The sequence below is a fragment of the Urocitellus parryii genome, chromosome 6 (assembly GCF_045843805.1).
Source record: "Urocitellus parryii isolate mUroPar1 chromosome 6, mUroPar1.hap1, whole genome shotgun sequence".
Taxonomy (NCBI): domain Eukaryota; kingdom Metazoa; phylum Chordata; class Mammalia; order Rodentia; family Sciuridae; genus Urocitellus; species Urocitellus parryii.
In genome coordinates, this window is record NC_135536.1 from 157,641,978 (window position 1) to 157,663,688 (window position 21,711).

Here is a 21,711-nt window from a genome sequence, read left to right on the forward strand (position 1 = left end):
TATCTTAGCTGCGGTGAATACTAATGCAGAGAACATGAACACGCAGATCTCAAGATCCCAAGTTCAGTTCTTTCCAAGTTAAAACTTAAAATCTGTCCCTTTCTTGTGATCCCCATTGCTACCACCCTAGCCCATAGGACAGATGGGCATTTCCCTAATTCATGAGGGATATGTTTCAAGACCCCTAGAGGATTCTGGAAGCCATGGATAATGGAACCAAATCCCATATATACATACATGTGATAAAGTTTAAGTCGGGCACAGTAAGAGATGAACAGCAGAAGAGAACAGTCATAGTCATATACTATAATAAAAGTTATGTGCTGGACACAGTGATGCCCGTTTGTAATTCCAATGACTTGGGAGGCTGAGACAGGAGGATCGCAAGTTCAAAGCCAGCCTCAGCAACTTAGCAAGGCCCTAAGCAACTTAGCAAGACCCTGTCTCAAAATAAATAAATAAATAAATAAATAAATAAATAAATAAATAAGCAAGCAAGCTGGGGATGTGGCTTAGTGGTCAAGCACCCCTGAGTTCAATCCCTTGTATCCCTTCCCCCAAATAGTTATGTAAATGTGGTTTCTTTCTCAAAATATACATTGTGTGTGTGTGTGTGTGTGTGTGTGTGTGTGTGTAACTGAACCATGGGGCCTTGCACGTGCTAGACAATTGCTCTACCACTGAGCTATACTCCAGTCCCCCAAAATATTTAATTTTGCTGTATGTATCACTCTTCTTCTTGTGATGATGTGACAATGCACAATGCCTATGTGATGAGATTGAAGTGAGGCCTCGTAAGGGTCCAGTGAACCCAAGCCCGGTGATACTGGACAGTTGATCTGACATCTAACATGGCTACCAAGTGACCAGAGGGCCGACCAGAACGCACACAGCCGAGACACAGTGAGGACAAGCTGGTAAAGGGGTGATTCATGTTCCAGGTGGGAGCAGCGGGACAGTGTGAGATTCCATCACAATACTCAGAATGGCACACGGTTAGGAATTGTTTCTTTCTGGAGTTTTCCATGTAATATTTTCTGACTATGGTTGATAGAGAGTAACTAAAACCTTAGAAATTGAAAACAAAGGTGGGCTACTTCCTTGGAGTAAGAATTATTTCTGGTTGATCTGTAATTCAAATGAAAACTGGGCATTCTTTTTTTTTTTTTAAGTTTTGTGAGTCTGAGTCTCCTACCTCCATCTGACCTCACTCCTGTTGAGGAGGAGGGTCCAGCTCACGTGTCCCCAAGTGAACCAGGATCCAGGTTGCCTTTCCTAGGTTCTGCTCCTGCAGCACTTGAGCCAAATCCTCTGCAAGCCCCTGAGTTGTCTGCTCAGCCTGGATAGAGCTGGTGTGTGTCCTCCTCCCATCCAGCTGCTGCCCGACACAGATGTGTCCAAGCTGATTGCCATCAAGGGTTGATTTTAAGGTTTGAGAGGACTGGTATTCCTGACAGTCCCAGCTGAGGGCCTAGTTCACTCAGTGCCCAATAAACCAATTGCTTCCTGTGGCCTCCCACTGACCCAGTACTGGGCCAGCAGGCGAGGGAGTGATCTGGCAGGAATTATCCCTTCTCTCCCTTTGCCGGCTCCTTTATAAATTACTGCGTGTTAAATCAGTAAAGAGTTCTGTTTCAGGGCAGTGCTGGGGATTCTGAGGACAAAATCTGGCCTTGTGGCTGGTGGAGCAATGTGGGGGTGTGGATGCTTGTGTGCCACCGACTCCCCTCGCCCACGCAGGACAAAGTCCAGACTGCTGCCCCAGGCTCATGGCAAGCCACCTGGCCTATCTGCCTGGCCTTGTTCCTCCTCTTTCTTCTTTGTCTTCCATGCAAACTCCTGCTCAGTTTGGAAGCAGAAAGAGCTGATGGTTTGGGGTGAGGAGAGCATCCCTCACTAGAAGTTGGCTCCTTGGGGAAGCACCCACCACTCATTCTCAGTGCCTTAACTTCTTCATCTGCTAAACAGGGCTAAAGAATTCTGCCTGCTTCACTTGCAGAGCAAATGGAACCACCTCGTGCCCCTGAGCTCAGGAAGGGGGTGCCTTCTGTTCATGCAGGCACCTCCCTTGCAACCTGGAAGTTTTCCTAACTGCTCCCATCATCTCAGAGCTGTTCCTGCTCCTGTTCCCAGGGCACTTTCTAATCTCTTCCCTTACTGCCTTCAGCGTGTTGCCCGATAACCATTTCTTTTTATGATTCTTTTTTTTTTTTTTGCCACTGGAATCTGAGCTTCTTGCTCTGCAGGAAGCTGGGGTTTCCCCACAGGGTACCTGCACACGATTGGTGCTCAATAAATGCCTAATGAAAAAAACATCAGCTGTAGAATTTGACTGCCTTTGAGGAATCTAGAATAGGCAGGCTCCTCCAGCCTCCTACTCTTCTGTCCCCATTCTAAAACAAAACCTTACCTCCTGTCCCTGAAAACAGGGTCCTCCTTGGCCAACTTCTTTTGGGGAAGAGTAAGACTGCACACTTAGTCTGTCTGTCTGTACCTGATGTGGACCAGCCTTGATTTTTACGCCAGGCCCTTTCCTTGTGAATAACTCGACGAGGTGGGTTTTGTTCATATCTTTTCCATTTCACAGGTGGGGAAACTGAGCAACAGAAATTAAGTAACTTGCCTCAAGTCACATAGCTACTAGGCAGCACACACGGGATTTGAACCCAGACCCTTCTGCTCCCTCTGGGCTAAACTGCTAGAGGGTTGAGAGCTTTAAAGGGACAAAGAGAATAGAGCTGGGACGGGGCAGTGAGGGTGTGTGGGTGTGGGTGTGTGTGTGTGAGCCTGTGGGTGTGCAGGGAGGAAGTGGTTACAGAGAGGCTGGAGACTGGAGGGGCTTCTGGGGAGGTGGAGAAGGCAGAGAGAGGAGACCAGAAGCAGTGAGCTGGGCTGATGATGGTGGGGCTGGGGAGGAGAAGACCTGGGCCAGGGAATGGGGCTCAGTGGGCGCCACGTCAACCTTTCCTCCTGACCTGGGCGCAGAGCCAGGCCTCACTTTTGAAGCTAATGAGAAGCAGACGGAGGAGTGGGACGGGCTAGAAGAGCCGGAAGGCTGCCTGTGCTACGTGGCATCCTCCAGCAAGCTCCACGGCTCGCCAGGAGCTTGCTGCCAGCCAGCTGGAGGAACGGGCCAGGGCCCTGCAGCTGGATGGCAGTTCTCCTTCTGGTCTTACTCCAGCCCTGACTTGCCAGCCTAAGAGGGTGTATTTTATTAAAAGCTGGATTTAAATCTTAGCAGCATTGGTGAATGATACAGGATGTGCTCATGGAGATGCCAGTCACCCACCAGAGGGTGTCCTTCCCCCAGGGTTTCCCTTTCCTTCCCTGGCACCTGAAGGGTCCTGCCCCAGGCTGAGTCCCCTTGGGGCAGCAGGTTACAAACTGCATCAGCTCTTCCAGGGACGGGGGTGGGTGGGTGGTACAGATGCTTTGAAGCAGGAAGGGCTGCTCTGAAGGGGTCGCTGTGGCTCAACCTCCTGCAAGGGCATAGGGGGATGGGGTGGCAATTCCAGAAGGGCCAGGACTAGGTGTGCTGATGACAGCTGTAACCCCAGTACCTTGCACCTGGCATTGTGTACCTGGTACATGCATAATGAACATCCTAGCTGCATAACACCACAGCTCTGCAAACAGGTTCTGGAATCAACGATGGGTGTGAATTTCAGCCCCAACACTTACTAGCTCAGGAGAGGGTTTAACCTCTTTTTTTTTTTTTTTTTTTTTGACCCCAAGGATGCTTTACCACTGAGTTACATCCCCAGCCCTTTTTATTTTTATTTTGAGACAGGGTCTCACTTAGTGCCTCACTAAAGTTGCTAAGGCTGGTCTTGAATTTGTGATCCTCCTGCCTCAGTCTCCCAAGTTGCTGGGATTATAAGCATGCTTCACGGAGCCTGGCAGTGTTTAACATCTTTTTTTTTTAATATTTATTTTTTTTCTAGTTGCAGTTAGACACAAAACCTTTATTTTATTTATTTTTATGTGGTGCTGAGGATTGAACCCAGGGCCTCACATGTGTTAGACATGTGATCTACCGCTGAGCCACAACCCCAGCCTAGTGTTTAACATCTTTAAGCTTCAATTTTTCTATCTTTAAGATGGGAATAACAAGGGTATTTACCATATGAAAGGGGTTGGGAAGATTATATCTAATATTTATGAGCACTTAATATGTGCCGGGCTGTTTCCAAGTCCCTGTTCCTCTCTTCTATATCCTTGAGGCTCTGTGCTTCTGCTCCCCAAAATGTACAATATGGTATGTTTTCACTACTCCAGGGTCATAACACCTGACTGAAGTTGGATCTCTCTGGGTCAAATTCTACTCCATCCAGGTCCACCTGTCTGCTCCTGCATGCTCAGCAAGGAGGAGGGTAATAGGAAAGGTACATCAAATTGTCCACTAGGAACAGATTGAAGGACAAGCATCTCCCAACGTCACCTTCAGACCATGATTTCTATATTATTTTTATTTTTTTTAAGAGAGAGAAAGAGAGAGATTTTTTAAAAAAAAATATTTATTTATTTATTTATTTTTTAGTTTTTGGCGGATACAACATCTTTGTTGGTATGTGGTGCTGAGGATCAAACCTGGGCCGCACGAAAGCCAGGTGATCGCGCTACCGCTTGAGCCACATCCCCAGCCCCAATTATTTTTTTTTTATTTTATTTTTTTAAAGAGAGAGTGAGAGAGGGAGAGAGAGAGAGAGAGAATTTTTAATATTTATTTTTTAGTTATTGGCGGACACAACATCTTTGTTGGTATGTGGTGCTGAGGATCGAACCCGGGCCACACGCATGCCAGGCGAGCGCGCTACCGCTTGAGCCACATCCCCAGCCCAGCCCCAATTATTTTTATTTTATCCTCTTAATTTCTCTTTCTCTGGGACTCTCAATAAACTGAGAGTCACAAGGATATCCCAATTTACATTTCCAAACTGCCACCTGCCAGTTTCCTTCACAAACCTGATTTTCTGGGCAGACGGATCCCCTCTGCCAAAGGAACAGGACAGGTTTCTTGCCGCCTCCAAACTTCAGCTCACACTTGCCTCTTCACCCAGATCATCCCCTTCTGCTACGCTTTGACGGCTCTTAAAATCCAACCTCTCATTTCTTCAAGAATTTTGCATGATTCCCACCTGGAGTGCCCAGGATCTTCTGAATGTAGCTTTTATTGTGTCTTATACTCACTTGGTCACTTTCTGTATCACCATCAGGAAACATTAGTGAAAGTCTTTCAAATGGGCAAGGAAAAGAAAAGTCACTGAATGTCCAGTCTAGGGTACACTTCCAGTCTTTTGTGGTCTTTGACAATTCTGTGAATCAGAAAAAGAATAATAATGCAAATGATTTGTATCCATAAAAATGCAAATTACTTAAGTCCAGTAGAATGCAATCAATTGTTACCCTGTGGATAGACTTCTTTTGCATCTAATTGTAAGATCATTTCAACATTTGGATGATGTATGTGTGTGTAGTTTTTGGAATTCTCCTTCAAACCAGTTAGAATATATTATGTGAATAGATTATTAACTAATATATCAATATTATAACTAATATTAATTAAGCCACAAGGGTATCCCAATTTACATTTCCAAACTGCCACCTGCCAGTTTCCTCCACAAACCTGATTTTCTGGGCAGACAGATCCCCTCTGCCAAAGGAACATGACAGGTTTCTTGCTGCCTCCAAACTTACAACTAATATTAATATATTAGTTAATAATATATTAACTAATGAGGATTAATTAATGACTAATCCTCATTAGTTAATGACTTAAATAAAATCTTTATATTTTCTTACGAGCTTTACAACTTTACAATTTTCCTCCAACTTACTTCCTAATGTTATTTAATTTGAAAATTGAATTAAAGTCACTGGTTTGGTACACTGTATCCATTGGTGTTTTGGGGAGCAAGCAACAGAAATCAAGTGTAGCTAATGTTAAGCTTTAAGGAAAAAAAAAAAAGAAGAAGAAGAATCTATTGGAAGATTATTGAATGGCTTGCAGAATCCATAAAAAGTCCAAAGTTGTGAGCTTGGGAAGTGGATGAGAGCCATTGTGGTTTGGTGGCAGGACTACAAGCAAAGACATGCCACAAGAATGGGCTGGCGTGGAAACCACTTCTGGGCACTGTCATTGTTGGACATCACAGCTGATGGCCTCTGGCCACTCTCTCAGTCATTAGTTGCTGCTCCCACAAACTGAACACTAAATAGTTCTTGAGTTTTTTTTCAAAATTTGTTCAAGATTTGAAATCTTGGACAAGATTATCCAATGGTCTGGGGCAAGGACTATGTATGCCCTTGCCCTTGGCTTCCTGGAATCTAAATCCCACGAAGATCCAGAATGGGCATACCTCCAAAATAGAAAAGGAGCTTCCAGAATGTGAAAACCATCTACCAGTTTTGTTTTGGTGGTACTGGAGAATCAAACCGAGGTCCTTACATATGTGCCAGACAGGCACCTTACCACTGAGCTGCATCCCCAGCCCTCCAGTCCTTCTTAACAACTAATTGTGAGTTCTTTAAGGGCTATGCATACATTCCTTGTTTAAATAATAAGGAGATCCCCAAGGGACTCAGTTTACTAGACCTTGTAGAAATATTGTACAGGAGACCAAGAGAGAATATAGCATTAGAGAATGTCCAAGCTGCAGGTGGCAACAGAAGTCACTTGGAGCAATCCTCTTGAAGATGTCAGGTAGAGGAGCTGGAGGGTTCTGTGTGGTCAGTAAGATGGTCACAGGATTATGACAGTCTCATGGTATGATTTGGGGACTGTCCAAGAGATATTCATGAAACGGGGCATGCCCACGAACTCCAAATCCTGTTATTGTCACCATCTGGAGGGAACAATCATGGACTAATTTTAAATCGCATCTCGAAGAACCTTTGGCTTTAGGGCCATTTCCCAGTGGCCTAGGCAGCTGGCTTCTCTTGCCAGGTGTGTTTTACTGATGTGGTTGGCTACAGAAACTGGAATGTACAGTGTTCTGAAGATGAGTTTGCAAAACTGAAACCCTGCCCTTGAGAACTTTCTAGAAATCATAGCTGCAGAGAGATGTGAGCACAGAGCCAAGGGCAGTCTTCCGGCCGGCTCTGGAGACTCGCCTACATCCCCTGGTATGCCCCTGCTGGTTTGGGGGAATTCAACAGCCTGTGGCTCCAATGTGTTCCTTCCAACAGGCCCTTTGGAGGGAAGCTGGCTCTGGTTGTCCCTTTGCTTGGACTACTGACCTCCACGCTCCCTCTCCTACTCCTCCTCTTTCTCTCACTCCATATCCTGATTGCTGGAAGGCAGGGACCTGTACCTGGGACCCAGGGTCCAAGTGCAACTGCCAGGCTTCCATTCCCCCTCTCCATTTTGAGGGGAGCAAGGGTCCTAGGCGGGCCAGGACTGGGTGTTCCCCAACAAGGGTGAGTGGGGGGTTTCTGGTAGACAGGCCAGAAACCCCCCACTGGAGTAGGCCCTTGGGGTTGGAGGAGGTGCCTTAGAAAAGCACAGGCAGGAAGCCAGGTGTCCCGGCTGAACATTATGGTGGTTTTCTCTTTTCCATTCATGCACCTTCTCTCAACTCCAGAGGGACACAGCCTGCTCCACTGCACCTGACTGGAACTGGAAGAGGAAAGGGAGGGATGGAAGGAAGAAGGTGATTAACACTGCTGAGCTCTGACTAGTGTCCAGGTTGCACTCTACTTAATCTTCATCAGCACTCAGTGAGGTAAGGATTAGTGCCCATTTTACAGATGGTGGTACGGAGGCTGAGAGAGCTAGAAGGTGAGAACTCAGACCCTTCCAGCTCAAAAGGGCACGGTCTTCTGAAGGTACAAGGATGAATCCTGTCTCTCCCTTATGACCCGCTCCAGCTCATCAGTTCTGCTATCAGCAAAAACCCCAAGTGTGGTTGACTCATTAGCAAAATTTAAAAAATAGAAAGAAAGAAAGAAAGGTGGCATTGAGATTTTTCTGTTTTATTTAAAAAATCCTTTGTAGACATTTATTTGCCCATTTGAAATGGACTTAGTTATGGTTTTTGGAAGTTCCCTTGAGGGGGGGACTTTCATTTCCTTGTAGAGGTTTTCAGCTGGAGTAATGGCGATTGCCTCTTGCTTCTCTAGCTCAGGAAAGTGAGAGGAGTAGAGAGAGGACCCTGTGGAGGCTGCTGGGCTGGCTGGCACTTTGCTGCCCTAGGAGTCTACCATCCAAGTCCATGAGCACCGCCCTTACCCACAAGGGGCAGCAGCATGGTGAGGGGGTATGCACACCTCAAAGACACACCCACCACTGTCATTCCACTGCTCCTTGAGCTGCTCCAGAGCCTCCATTTCTCCATCTGTAAAATGGGAATGGTGCTCCAATCCACTTCCTGGGTTGGTTGTGAGGATTAAGATGACTGCCAGAAGAACTAGTCGGCAGGGATATACAGTGACCTTCCAGGCTTCTCAGAAATTCCCTGGGGAAAGAGCCTCTGTTTTCAATAGAAACCTCATGCAGTCTGTCATGTTGCGGGGGGGGGGGGGGGGCTCTCAAGTATTTTATTTTGAACAACCTAGTGAGGTATGGGAGGGACGTGTTACCTGAAACAATCTCCATCAGAGGTGATTCTGGCCATTAACCAAGGTCATCTGAAGGAAATGCTCAAAAGGAGGTATTAGAGTTTGAAGGTGTCCCCTCTAAAGTTTCTATTGAAACTTACCACCACTGTGTTGGTAGTAACAGGTGGGGCCTCCCCCACCTTCATGAATGGATTAGTGCTTTTATGAAAGAGCTGGAAGGGTGGGCACAGTGGCGCGTGCCTGTAATCCCAGTGACTTGGGAGGCTGAGGCAGGAGGATTGCAAGTTTGAGGTCCGGCTCAGCAAGACCCTATCTCAAAATAATAAATAAATAAATAAAAGGCTGGGGATCTAGCCCAGTGGTAGCACACCCCTCCGTTCAATCCCTAGGAAAACACACACACACACACACACACACACACACACACACACACACACTAAGGGCCCATATTCCATGTGAGGACACAGCATTTTTCCCTTCTGGAGACACAGCAGTCAGGCACCATCTTGAAAGGAGAAAGAGAAGGGCCTCTCCAGCACCTTGATCTAGGACTTCCAGCCTCCTGAACTGTAAGGGAATTAGTTTCTGCTCTTTCCAGCCTGGGGCATTTTGTTACAATAGCACAAACAGGCTGAGATAGGAGGCTAGGAAATTGAACCAGATCTGGAATGGATTCTGAAGGGTGTGGCGCTCCAAGTTGTTGCACTGGAGTGTGAACAAGTCTTTTAAGGACACTTAAGAAAGCCTTACCCTGGGTGGTTACATTATGGAGATCAAGCTTTGGCACCTCGGTGCTGAATGGGACAGCCAGCTGCCCTAATGTTATGCAAATAGGTGCTTGAGGCTGGGGATAAAAATTCCAGCAAAAGCATCCTACAGATTCCAAAAATGCTGTATCACCAAGAATGGGGAAGGGAGGGAAGAAAATGTGCTGGGGGAAACGAAAATGACTCAAAAAGGTGCCTTCAATGATGAGAAAAGATGAGCTGGAAGAGTTGGAATAACATCGAATCTCTGATTGAGTGCAAAGAAAGCGACTTTTTCTAAATTAATGTTATCATCGCACATAACGTGATTATAAGCATATAGGGCAGGTCATCAAGGCTATAAGGAGACTTTTTTTTTTAACTATTTCATCTGCTTTAGAAAAGATTATGTATTCCATTAGATCACAAATCCTTTGGATCTTTTAAGTGGGGAAGCAGGGAATCTTCCTATTTTGGGGTTGTCTTATATTTGGATGTTGAAGCAGATGCTGTTGGTGTTTTTCCAGAACGCCTGATTCCCAGCTGCAAGCTTTGTGACTTTGCCCCAGGGTTTCCTCTGGCTGCCTGCACCAGGGATGGCTGTAAGTGCCGGGCCATGATACACCCTGGAACAGACAGATGGGATTTGGGGTACAAATCCCCCAGCTCCCTTGTCGCTGGATGAGATGCTGCTGAGGTGTCTATTTTGCACTGGCTCCCAAGGTCCCCTACGGGGATGGAGCTCCAGTGGCCTCAGCCATAGCTTCCTCAATCCCATACCTTTCCTGGCTGCCCTCCATTCTCTGTCTCCCCTCCTAGTGATTCCAGGATCCCCTCTAAATAAAGTGGATTGACCAGAATCCTGGTCTCAGTCTGCTTCTGGGGAAGTCCCACCTAATAACAGGAGAATGATAATTATGATCACTCTTATTTTCATCTTGATAAAGATCAGGAAAATGATCTTCACTCTCTGATCTCTGGTGATGTACTACCTACTCTCTCTGTCCCCAGGGCTTGTGGGAAAATTTTGAGGTCTGGTCAGGAAAAGGGATGTCTGACTGTATATTTGTCTTAAAGCAATCTCAAAATGATTTAGTTTCTCTCTCTCTCTCTCTCTCTCTCTCTCTCTCTCTCTCTCTCTCTCCCAATTATGTGCTTGAGCAGCTAAGCCAAAAATTGGTCCATCCAGAGCAATTAAAAGCTTCCTTTGCCAGACCTTGGGGATTTCTGTCTGATCAATGAGAAAAACACCATAGTTGGAAAACAGCCGAAACCAAGAACAGAACAGTCGTGCCTTAGCTGTTCACATGCGCTAAAACACCATTAAAATTTGTTTTTAAAAGAACCTTTTATTTTACAATATGGGTGTGTGTGTGTGTGTGTGTGTGTGTTGTGTGGATATTATGTAAGTGACCAGAAACTTCTCATTCAATTTTCCAGTCCTTTTGCCTTCAAACTGGAATTTGTACAAATTTCTATGGGACTCTACTTATAGGTTCATGCACCACGGTAAGGTAGTTAGTATTTTATTTATTGATTTACAATAAAATAAAAACAACAGAAATCATGTAACACATAGTTACAATGGTTCAGTCTTTTTGTTAAGAACTCCGCATGCACTATCTCTGCTGATTTAATGATACTAGGAAGAGGTCTCTGTTATTATCTCTAATTCATCATTGTAATCATTGTAGCTCCTCAGGCTCAGAGAGGTTAAGTAATTTGTTTGAGATCACACAGGCAGGAAGTAGCAGAATAAGGCTATCAATCCAGGCAACCTGGCTTCAAAACCCAGATTCTTATAGATATCAACTTCCTTGGCTGACTTTATTGACTTTGCCACTTTACCTCAAGGACTTGAAGTGGGCAGATTTTGATTCTTATGCCATTTTTTTTTTCTGCTAGTCTCACTTGTGGAGAGTTTAATAACTTGACTCTGCTACCTGTGGCTATGGACGGGACCACAGCCACCGTGCTGATGAGCGCTTCCTGGGCCTGTTGTGCCCAGCTGCTATAGTGAGTGTCCTTTAGCACCTAGAAAATGCTTCTGTGTGTTCACAGCAAGCCAGTTCTCACTGAGGCTGCTTCTGTCCTGGAAAGGGGAGTGACAACTTATCCAGAAAGGCAGGATGAGTACAGAAAACACAGAACGCAAGTCGAAGCCATACCAGAAGGCTCCTGGGGGCTGAAGGAGCCCAGGAGTGGATAAAGAATAAGGGGAGTCTCCAAGAACATTCTGGGATGCTGCTCAATTCCCTACCATGCCTAAGACAGTCCTCACGAGCAAGAAGGCCCTGGTCCATGACAGGGGTGAGACTGAGCTTGAGAAAGTGGGTCTGGAGGAAGGCTAGACGGGTCCACAGACTGCAGGCACCAGGTGCAGTGACAGATTCTGTTTCTTCTCTCCTTTAAGCTTCTTTCTCTAACAATCAAGAGAAGGGCACTCAATAATTATGGCCCAATCAAGTAATAGTTCTTCTTTCTTTTTCTTTTTTTAAAAATAGTCGAAGCCATACTAGTAGTGCATGCACTTGGTAAGAAATTCAGTACAAAACGGTTCAGAAGTATACACAGGGGAAGTCATGATCTTGCATACCTGTGCATCATGGTCTCTGGCACCCCACTCTATGGGGAACCACTGTTAATGTAGATCGTGTGTGTGTGTGGGGGGGGCTGGGATTTAACCTAGGGACTTGCACATGCTAGGCAAGTGCTCTACCACCGAGCTGCATCCCCAGCTTGACCTATTTCTTGAGTATCCTTCCGGACGGAGTTTTACAATCTCAGCATGAATGATTCTTTAGACCAGGCAATGCTTTGTCACGGGGTGTCCTGTGCAAGGCAGCATCCCTGGCCTCTCCCCACTAGATACTAGTAGCACCTCCCAGTTGTGACACCTGGAAATGTCTCCAAGCATTGACAGATGTCTCCTGGGAAGAGGGATGCTTGATGGAGAACCACTGTTTTAGAGATATCCTTTGCTTACAGTCACACATGTATTTATGAAAATATGTTTTTTGCTTGTGGTGTTTAGCGCATAAGGTGCTCCATAAATATTTATTGAAAGACTGAGTAACTGAGAATAAAAAATAGTAAATCAAATCCTACCTTAAATGCCTTGTGGGATGGGGGGTCTAGGTAGCATATAGCCTAACACAAATACTGGATATGAAATAATTTTTTTCCTGATTTTTACTCCTGTTTTGCTTTAAGGAAGTCCCACCTCGTTGGGCTTCCCAAGCGTTCTCATCCCCCCAGCCTGAGAGCAGGGATGAATCCAGGTGCCTTAGCGCTCTACCCTCAGAAGCAGCTGGGCTGCTCCCAATTCATGATGGTGGCATTACTACTCGACATGTTAGGGTCTTTTTCTCTTCCCCCACTTACTCTGATCCAGGACTGATGGGGTGGTGAGTATCAGAGATGTGCTTCACATGCCCCCAGGGACCCTCGGACCCCATCTGTCCTGCTCTGTCAACATCTGCTTTCATGACAGGCTGTGGCCTTGGTTCTGCAGAGAGTGCCCTTTATAAGAAGGTGAGGGCATTAGTTCAACTTGGGCAATCAGCCCAAAGTCCACTTTGTGTAATTCTGGGCAGCTTGCCCAGTTTCTTCCTGGAGTACAGCTGGCCCAGGATGGTCTCTGGATTTTCCACGTTTCCTGGAGTGGGTGGGTGAGGTGCTGGTTGCTGGGTGGGTGACCTGTGCCAGCCACCATTAGGGCCTTCTGACAGTGGAGACTCTGCTGGGTGGGGTGCTGCTGGTTTATCCCTTCCTCTGGGCCCCGAGTGGGTGGGCATGGGGGCATACAGCCTGCTTTCCTGTGGATACAGAACAGGGTTGAGAGGGCAGGACCTTGGGAAGGGTATGTGGCCAGGAAGTGTTAGCTGGGAGCTCTGCTGAGACTAGGGTTGGGGGCCTCTCTCTAGGGTGGCTTTAGGATAACCAGTCTTGTTACATGGTGTCTCAGGGTTTCAAAGGCACATGCCCTGAAAGAGAGAGACCTGTAAAAACTTCCTGGTCTTGTCTGAGAGGTCGAACCATGAGACTGCAGTCACCCAACATTTATAGCAGACTCTACCAGCTGAGGGGGTCCCAGGTTCAGATTCCACCTCTCTGTGGGGAGTACCTTGTTGTATGATACAAAAGCAAGTGGGATGGGCGGTTGTAGCAGTTCTGGACAATGTCACCTGCAACAGACTGCAATGGGTTTCAATCCTGGAGCACAGGAGAGAAAACAGGATCCCACCTCTGCAACCCAGAACTTCCTGCTGAGTATTCCATGTAAGCTTTTTTTGACAGCGAGGTCAAGATTAAGACTGAATCCGTTCAAAGAACCCAGAAATGCTCTCTGCCCAAGTCTCTTGTTCTGCTTCCCTGCTGTCCCACCAGTGGAAAGGTTGGGACAAAGCAGGAAAGAGAACAGTATTCCTCCCTTATCTATGGCTTTTCTTTCTGCATTTTCAGCTACCTACAGTCAAGTCTGGTAAGAAAACAGTAAATGGATTCCAGAAATAAACAAGTCATACATTTTAAATTGCGCATCCTTCTTCTTCTCCTTCTCCTTCTCCTTCTCCTTCTCCTTCTCCTTCTCCTTCTCCTTCTCCTTCTCCTTCTCCTTCTCCTTCTCCTTCTCCTTCTCCTTCTTCTTCTTCTTCTTCTTCTTCTTCTTTTTTTTTGTATGAGGGATTGAACCCAGGGGTGCTTAACTACTGAGCCACATCTCCAGCCCCAGCCCCCAACTTTAATTTTTTTTTTTTTAATTTAGACAGGGTCTTGCTGAATTGCTTAGGGCCTCTCTAAGTTGCTGAGCCTGGCTTTGAACTTGGGATCCTCTTGCCTCGGCCTCCCAAACCATTGGGATTATAGGTATGCACCACCACGCTCAGCTCTAAATTGAGCATCATTCTGAGTAGCATAATAAAATCTCATGCCATCTGCTCTGTCACACGTGGGATAAACATCCTTTTGTCCAGTGGATCCATGCTAAATATTCCACCTGCGCATTAGTCACTTAGTAGCCCTCTCAGTAATCAGATCACTTATTGCAGTATTGCAACACTGTGTTCAAGTAATCCTTATTTTACTTAATAATGGCCCCAATGTGCCAGAGTTGTGATGCAGGCAATTTTACTATAGTATGTCATCATAATTGTTCTTTTCCATCATTAGCTTTTGTTAATTGTTTCTTACCATGTCTAATTTATAAATTAAATTGTATCATCGGTATATATGTATAAGAAAAAACAGAGCCAGGTGTGGTAGTGTATACCCATAAGCCTAGTGACTCAGGAGGCACAGGCAGGAGGATCACAAGTTCAAGGCCAGCCTTGGTAACTTAGTGAGATACTATCTCAAAAAAAAAAAAAAAAAAAGGAAAAAAAAAAAAACCTACAAAGGACTAGGGATGTAGCTTCGTGGTAGAGCAGTCAGAATTCCATCTCTGGTTCCACAAAAACAAAACAGAACAAAACACAGTTTATATAGGGTGGGTACTGTCTGTGATTTCAGGCATCTGTCTACTGGGGGTCCTGGACTGTACCTGCTGTGGTGAGAGTGAGTTTACCGGGTCTATACTGTTAGACTGGCAGTTTTTGTCCATCTCTGAATCCAGGGGTGTTTTACCACTGAGCTACTATCCCCAACCCTTTTTAAAAATTTGAGACAGGGTCTCACTAAGTTGGCGTACAGCCTTGTTAAGTCGCTGAGGCTGGCCCTGAACTTGTGCTCTTCCTGCCTCAGCCTCCCCAGTTGCTGGGATTACAGGTGTGCACCACGCCTAGCTTCCTGCACCCACTCTTAGACCACCCTCTTCTTTCTCCCTTACCATCAATCACAACTCCTTGTTGGAGAAAGTGATTGACGTCTTTCAATATCTCATGGACCTGGAAAACTCCAATCCCCTGCTCTTGTTGCCACCAGTAACTTCAGTCTCTAAAGCGTTCCAGTTCTCATCTTGTTTCTTCAGCTCTCGGTAGCACTGAACAGCACCTGTCTTCATTCTTGGAGCCCTTTTTCAGACACCCCTGCATCTTCTTCCGACATTGGCTCTTTCTTCTTTTCCAGGGAGCACCCTTGGGTCTCTTCTTATTTACCCCATGACTTCCTCTATCCCCTGTGTAATCCATGACCTTTTTTCTTATGAGCTCTGAATCTCACATTTCCACTTTCCCATGATATAACCTGATCACCATCCATCTCAGATCCACTTGACCAAGTTCAACTTGTTATCTGCTTTCTCTGATGCCCTGTTCCTTCCATATCACTGAGTAGCACTATTCTATGGGTCACAGAACCAAACCAATCTACCAATTGATTACAATTCCTATCAAAATACCAATGGCATTCTTCACAGAAATAGAAAAGGAAAAAAAAAAAACTCCTAAAATTTATGTAGAACCACAAAAGACTCCCAATAGAGAAAGTGATCCTGTATCAAAAGGAACAAATAGTAGGCATTACAATATCTGACTTCAAAGCATATTCCAAAGCAATAATAAACAAAGCAGCAGGGTACAGATATAAAAATGAACACATAGACCAATGGAACAGAATAGAAAACCCAGAGATAAATCTACACCTCTATAGCCAACTGATTATCAATGAAGACATCAAACACATAGATTATAGAAATAATAGGGCTGGGATTGTGCCTCAGTGGTAAAGTGCTTGCCTAGCATGCATTAAGCATTGGGTTCGATCCCCAACACCACATAAAAATACTAAATAGACAAAATAAAGGTATTGTGACCATCTACAATTAAAAATATTTTTAAAAATAGAATATTTCCTTCCTTCCTTTTTTTTTTGAGGGGGGGTGGGTACTAGGAATTGAACCCAGGGGTGCTCAACTACAGAGCTACATCCCCAGCCTTTTTAAACTTTTTTTGAGATGGGATCTTGCTGAGGCTGGCCTTGAACTTGTGATCCTCTTGCATTAGCCTCCCAAGTATGTAGGATTACAGGCATGTGCCATTGTGTATGGCAAGGACAATTTTTTTCCCGTAAATGGGTCTGGAAAATTGGATATCCATAAACAGAGAAAAGAAAATAGATCTCCATCTCTCACCATACACAAAAAATCAACTCAAAATGAATTAAAAGCTTAAATGTATGACCCCAAACTATGAAACTAATAGGAGAGAATGCAGGGAAAACACTGCAAGGTATTGGTCTGATTTTTTTGGATGTGGCCTCAAAAGCATAGGCAACAGAGGCAAAAATAGACAAGTGGATTACATCAAATTAAAAAGTGTCATTACAAGCTGGTTGTGGTGGCACACGCCTGTAATCCCAGTGGCTCAGGAGGCTGAAGTAGGAGCATTGAGAGTTCAAAGCCATCCTCGGCAAAAGCGAGGCACTAAGCAGCTCAGTGAGACACTGTGTCTAAATAAAATACAAAATAGGGCTGGGGATGTGGCTCAGAAGTGGAGTGTCCCTGAGTTCAATCCCTGGTACCCAAAACAAACAAAACAAAACAACAAAAGTGTCATTACAGCAAAGGAAATTGTCAACAGAGTAAAGAGACAACTTGTGGAATGGGAGATGATATTTGCTAACTATTTATATGACAAGGGATTAAGTTCCAGAACATATAAGGAACTCAACAACCCAACACCAAAAAGCTGAATAATCCAATTAAAAAACATGGGTGAATGGCCTGACTAGTCATTTCTCAAGAGGATATATGAATGGTCAATACTCATATGAAAAATTTCTCAACATTGCTAATCATCAGGGAAATGTAAACCCAAACCACAACGAGACATCACCTTGCCCCAGTTAGAATGGCTATTAGCAAAAAGACAAAAAAACCAAACCAAACCAAAACAAAATGCCAGGCATGGTGGCATGCCCCTGAATCCCAGTGAGTAGGGAGGCTGAGGCAGGAGTGCAAATTCAAGGCCGGCCTGGGCAATTTAGTAGGACCCTCAGTAACTTAGGTGAGACCCTGTCTCAAAAAAAAAGGACTATGGGGCCGGGGTTGTAGCTCAGCGCTTGCCTAGCACATGTGAGGCACTGGGTTTGATTCTCAGCACTTCATATAAATAAGCAAAATAAAGGTCCATTGACAACTAAAAAATATTTTAAAAAATGGACTGGGAATGTAGCTCAGTGGTAAAACACCATGGATTCATTCCTCAGTACAAAAGAAAGAAAAACAAAAGACAAAAAATTACAGATGCTGGTGAGGATACAGAGAAAGGGGAATTCTCATACACTGTTGGTGGAAATGTAAATTAGTATAACTGCTATGGAAAAGAGTATGGAACACCCTCTGAAAACTAGAAATAGAAGTCCCATATGATCTAGCCATCTCACTACTGGGTATATATTCAAGAAAATTGAAATCATAATGTGGAAGAGACCTGTGCACTCATGTGTTTATTGCAGCACTATTCACAACTGTCAAGAGGTGGAATCAACCTAGGTGCCGTCAACGAATGAATGGATAAAGAAAATGTGGGCTATAAACATAGTGGAATATTATTCATCTGTAAAAAGCAACAAAATTCCATCATTTGCAGCAAAATAGAAGGAACTGGATGACATTTTGTCAAGTGAAATAAACCAGGCACAGAAAAACAAATACCATGTGTTCTCATTGATATGTGGAAACCAAAAAATTGATCTCCAAAAAGTAGAGAGTAAAGTAATGGATATCAGAGCCTGGGAAATGTGTGGGGGAGGAGGAATGAAGAGAAGACGGTTAATGGTACAAGGGTGCACTTGGAAGGGGGAATAACCTGTAATGTTCTATAGCACAGTAGGATAACTATGGTTGGCAATTGAATATTTCAAATTAGCCAGTAGAGAGGATTTTGAATGTTATAAACACAAAGAAATGATATATGTTCATGATGATGGAGATGCCAGTTACCCTCATCTTATCCTTATACATTGTGTATAGGTATTGATATGTCTCAGTGTGTCTATGTACTCTAATATACATGCTTATACACACACACATACACACATATATACATATATGTTGATATTGATATAGATAGATTGATTGATTGTTCTGGGGATTGAACCCAGAGGCACTTTACCATTGAGACATATTCCTAGCCCTTTTATTTTTATTTTGAGACAGGGTCTCACTAAATTCAGGGGCACTCCACCTCTGAGCCTCATCCCCAGTCCTATTTTCTATTTTATTTATAGACAGGGTCTTACTGAGTTGCTTAGTGCCTCGCTTTTGCTGAGGTTGGCTTTGAACTCAAGATTCTTCTGTCTCAGCCTCCGGAGCTGCTGATCAGGTGACATCTGAGTAAAGACCAAAAGGAAACACAGGTCAGCCAGGCAGATATTGGGCCTTTCTTCTGCATCCCATGGCCACAGCCCATCACTGTTTCTCCCCTGAACCCTGGCACTTCCTTCCCATTGGCTTTTTGCCCCCACTCTCATCATTCCTTCTCCATTCCCTTTCAGTGTTTGCTGTTTTCAATAGGATACTGTTCAAACTCCCAACTATACATAATACAAGGGCAGTCACAACTGTCTCCAACCCTTTTCTCAGCTAAACCTGAGACAGAATTTGCTGGGGTGGACAGAATTCCAAGATGGCACCATGATGTTGGTGTTACCTCCGAATGACCCCCTCCTCTTAAGAGAGGGTAAATTCGGTGGCTTGCTTCCAGCAAGAAGCAAGAATATGGCATTCCCACCTTCTCTATATAAAATTCTGTCTTATCCGACTTTATCAAGATTCTGCCACCCTTGAAAAAAACAGCCATGTTGTAAATTGCCTATGGAGAGGGCATGGAGGGGAGCCGCAGATGGTCCTAGGAGCTGAAGGCAGCCTCTAGCCAATAGCTGGGGTGAGGAAATGAATCCTGGGAAAAATCTGAACGAACTTGGAAGAAGATTCTTCCTTGTCAAGCCTCAGACAAAATCATAACCCCAGCTGACACCTTGTGCAACCTGGAGAGTCCCTGAGCAGGGAACCCAGCCAGTCACGCCCAGGCCCTGACCCACCAAAGCTGAAATAATGCATGTGTGTTATTTTCAGCCTCTGCATTTGTGTTGGGTTGTTACACACCGAGAAGAAACTCATACACTCCCCCTTCATATCCTCAGTCGTCAGACTGCCCCTGCTTCTGAATGAGTTTTCTTCTTCATGCCCTGCTGTGAACACAAATTCTATGTACACAAGGTCTCCAATCTTACCTTATCTCTGTTTCTCCTTTAAAACCCCATCAAAATGTCCCCTTTTCCCTATATGCCATATAACCACTCTCCCAACCCCTAATCCATGGTCCTCACCTCTCCTCCACTCATGCATCACAGTCTCTCTCATATGATATTTATATTTTGGGTGCTGAGGATGGAACTCAGGGCCTCGTGCATGCTACACAAGTGCTCTACCACTGAGCTGCACCCCCAATCCTCGTCCCTTCCTTATTCATCTTTCCATCTCTGGATCTAGTTCAGTGCCTGATTTCCAGAGTGTGGTGTGTTGTCTTTGGTGGGGTTGCTGGTATCCACAAATTCCTTAAAATTGCCTGGTGAATGTGGCTCAGGAACATTTTTTTTTTTTTCTGGGAGCATAGATTCCAACAAACTCTCAAAGAGGCTTGGGGTCCTGGAAAGACTGATCGAAACAGGGTGTGGATGCCAGTTTGTTGAATGTAAGCCACTGGGTTATGGCCCACTATGGGGATGTTCGTTTTTAGCCTGCTGCTAATTGTGGCTTTGCTGGAAGAATTGGAAGCTCCCGCTGCGTTTTGCAGCAGAGCTGCCATTTGACATCTGTAAATGCACATTTACACAGACGCCCCAGGCTCCCACGAGGGGTGAATGGGATCCAGCCTGGGGAAAGAGAGAGGAAGCAGGGTGGGCCAGGGTGCAGGGAAGCCCAGCCCACTGCAAGAAGAACAGACAAAATGCAGCGTCTTTGGGGACAAAGTGTGAAGGAGGCACCTAGAAGCCTGGATAATTCTGCCTGTTCCTTTTAATAGTGCCAGGTGCTAGGATAACTATTCTACTCTGCCAGCTCCCCTGGGCTCTAGAGGATGGCGTTTGGCAGTGCCAGTGTATTTTTAGCCCTCCGGCAAGTGGAACAAAGTGCTCAGAGAGGTGCTGTTTCGCTCTTGGCTCTGGGCAACAGTGGCTGCTTTCTCAGAAGGGGAAGTTCCCTCTCTAGACACAGTGGAGCTAGGGTCCAACCCCCCACTTCCCTCTAAGGCTCTCTGACACAGGAACCTGGGAAAGAGATGCCTTCAGCATGGATGGATGTGTGCCTAGCGTGGTTGAGGGGAGACAACCAAGGAGGTAGTCTTTCACGGGGAGGGAAATTCACAAAGCCAGAAATCCCCTACATGGAGGCTGACTGCTGCTTCTTTTTCTTTTTTTGGTACTGGGGATTGAACTCAGGGGCACTTAATCACCGAGTCACATCCCCAGCCCTTTTTTAGATTGTATTTAGAGAGAGGGTCTCACTAAGTTGTTTAGGGCCTCGATAAGTTGCTGAGGCTGGCTTTGAACCCACGATCCTCCTGCTGGGATTACAGGTGTGCACCACTGTGCCTGGCCTGGCTTCTTCTTGATGCTTTCTCTGGGGAAAAATCTTGTGTCCTACCCAGGGTTAGAGGGCCAGTCAGGCAGCTCTAGGCCAGGGGCTAGTAGGATGAATGGGCCCCTGACCCCAGCCAGGAAAGTCCTGTCCCTGATGGCTGCAGGGAGGGGGGATGCCGGTGAGAGTGGCGGGAAGCCACTTCCTGATGACCCAGGGATGAACACTCAAGGTCAACCTTGAACATTGATCTGCTAAATATTTGCTTGGAACTCTGACCCAGTGAACTTCCTGTCCTCACCCCTTCCCCAGCTGCAGCAGCACTGCCCCTTGATTCTGGACGGATGGGCATCACTTCCCAAAGAGGCCCTTTCCAGGCAGGTGTGACTGCCTCGTCCCAGCTGTGGGTGTGAGCTGTGGGGGGGAGGGGGCAGGCTGGGAGCTGGGACAGTCACCTCCACGGACTCTGTGTTTGACGTGGCTATATCAGCAAAGTTGGTCTGAAGTGGTCAAGGTCCAGTGGTCACAGCTGCCCACGAAGAATCAAATTCCACAAGGATTAGGCTCCCTGGGCCCCCTTTCCACCAAAGCTGTCCCGCCCACTGAAGCCTGGGAAAGAGAGGCCTTGCTTCTCAGATCTGACAAATGGAGGCTGAGAGGAGCTTTGGCCAGGGCTTGGAAAGAATCTCTTTCACCTCCCATGTGAAGAAGGTGCTCACCTTGTGTGTGTGTGTGTGTGTGTGTGTGCGCGCGCGCGCACACACACACACACACACACACACTACCCCATCACCCATTTCCCCTGATTGCCTATCTAGGGTCAAATTCTGCATAGGATCGTTCCCTAAAGCCTGACAGTTACTTTGCTCCATTTTCCTATGTGGGAAACCG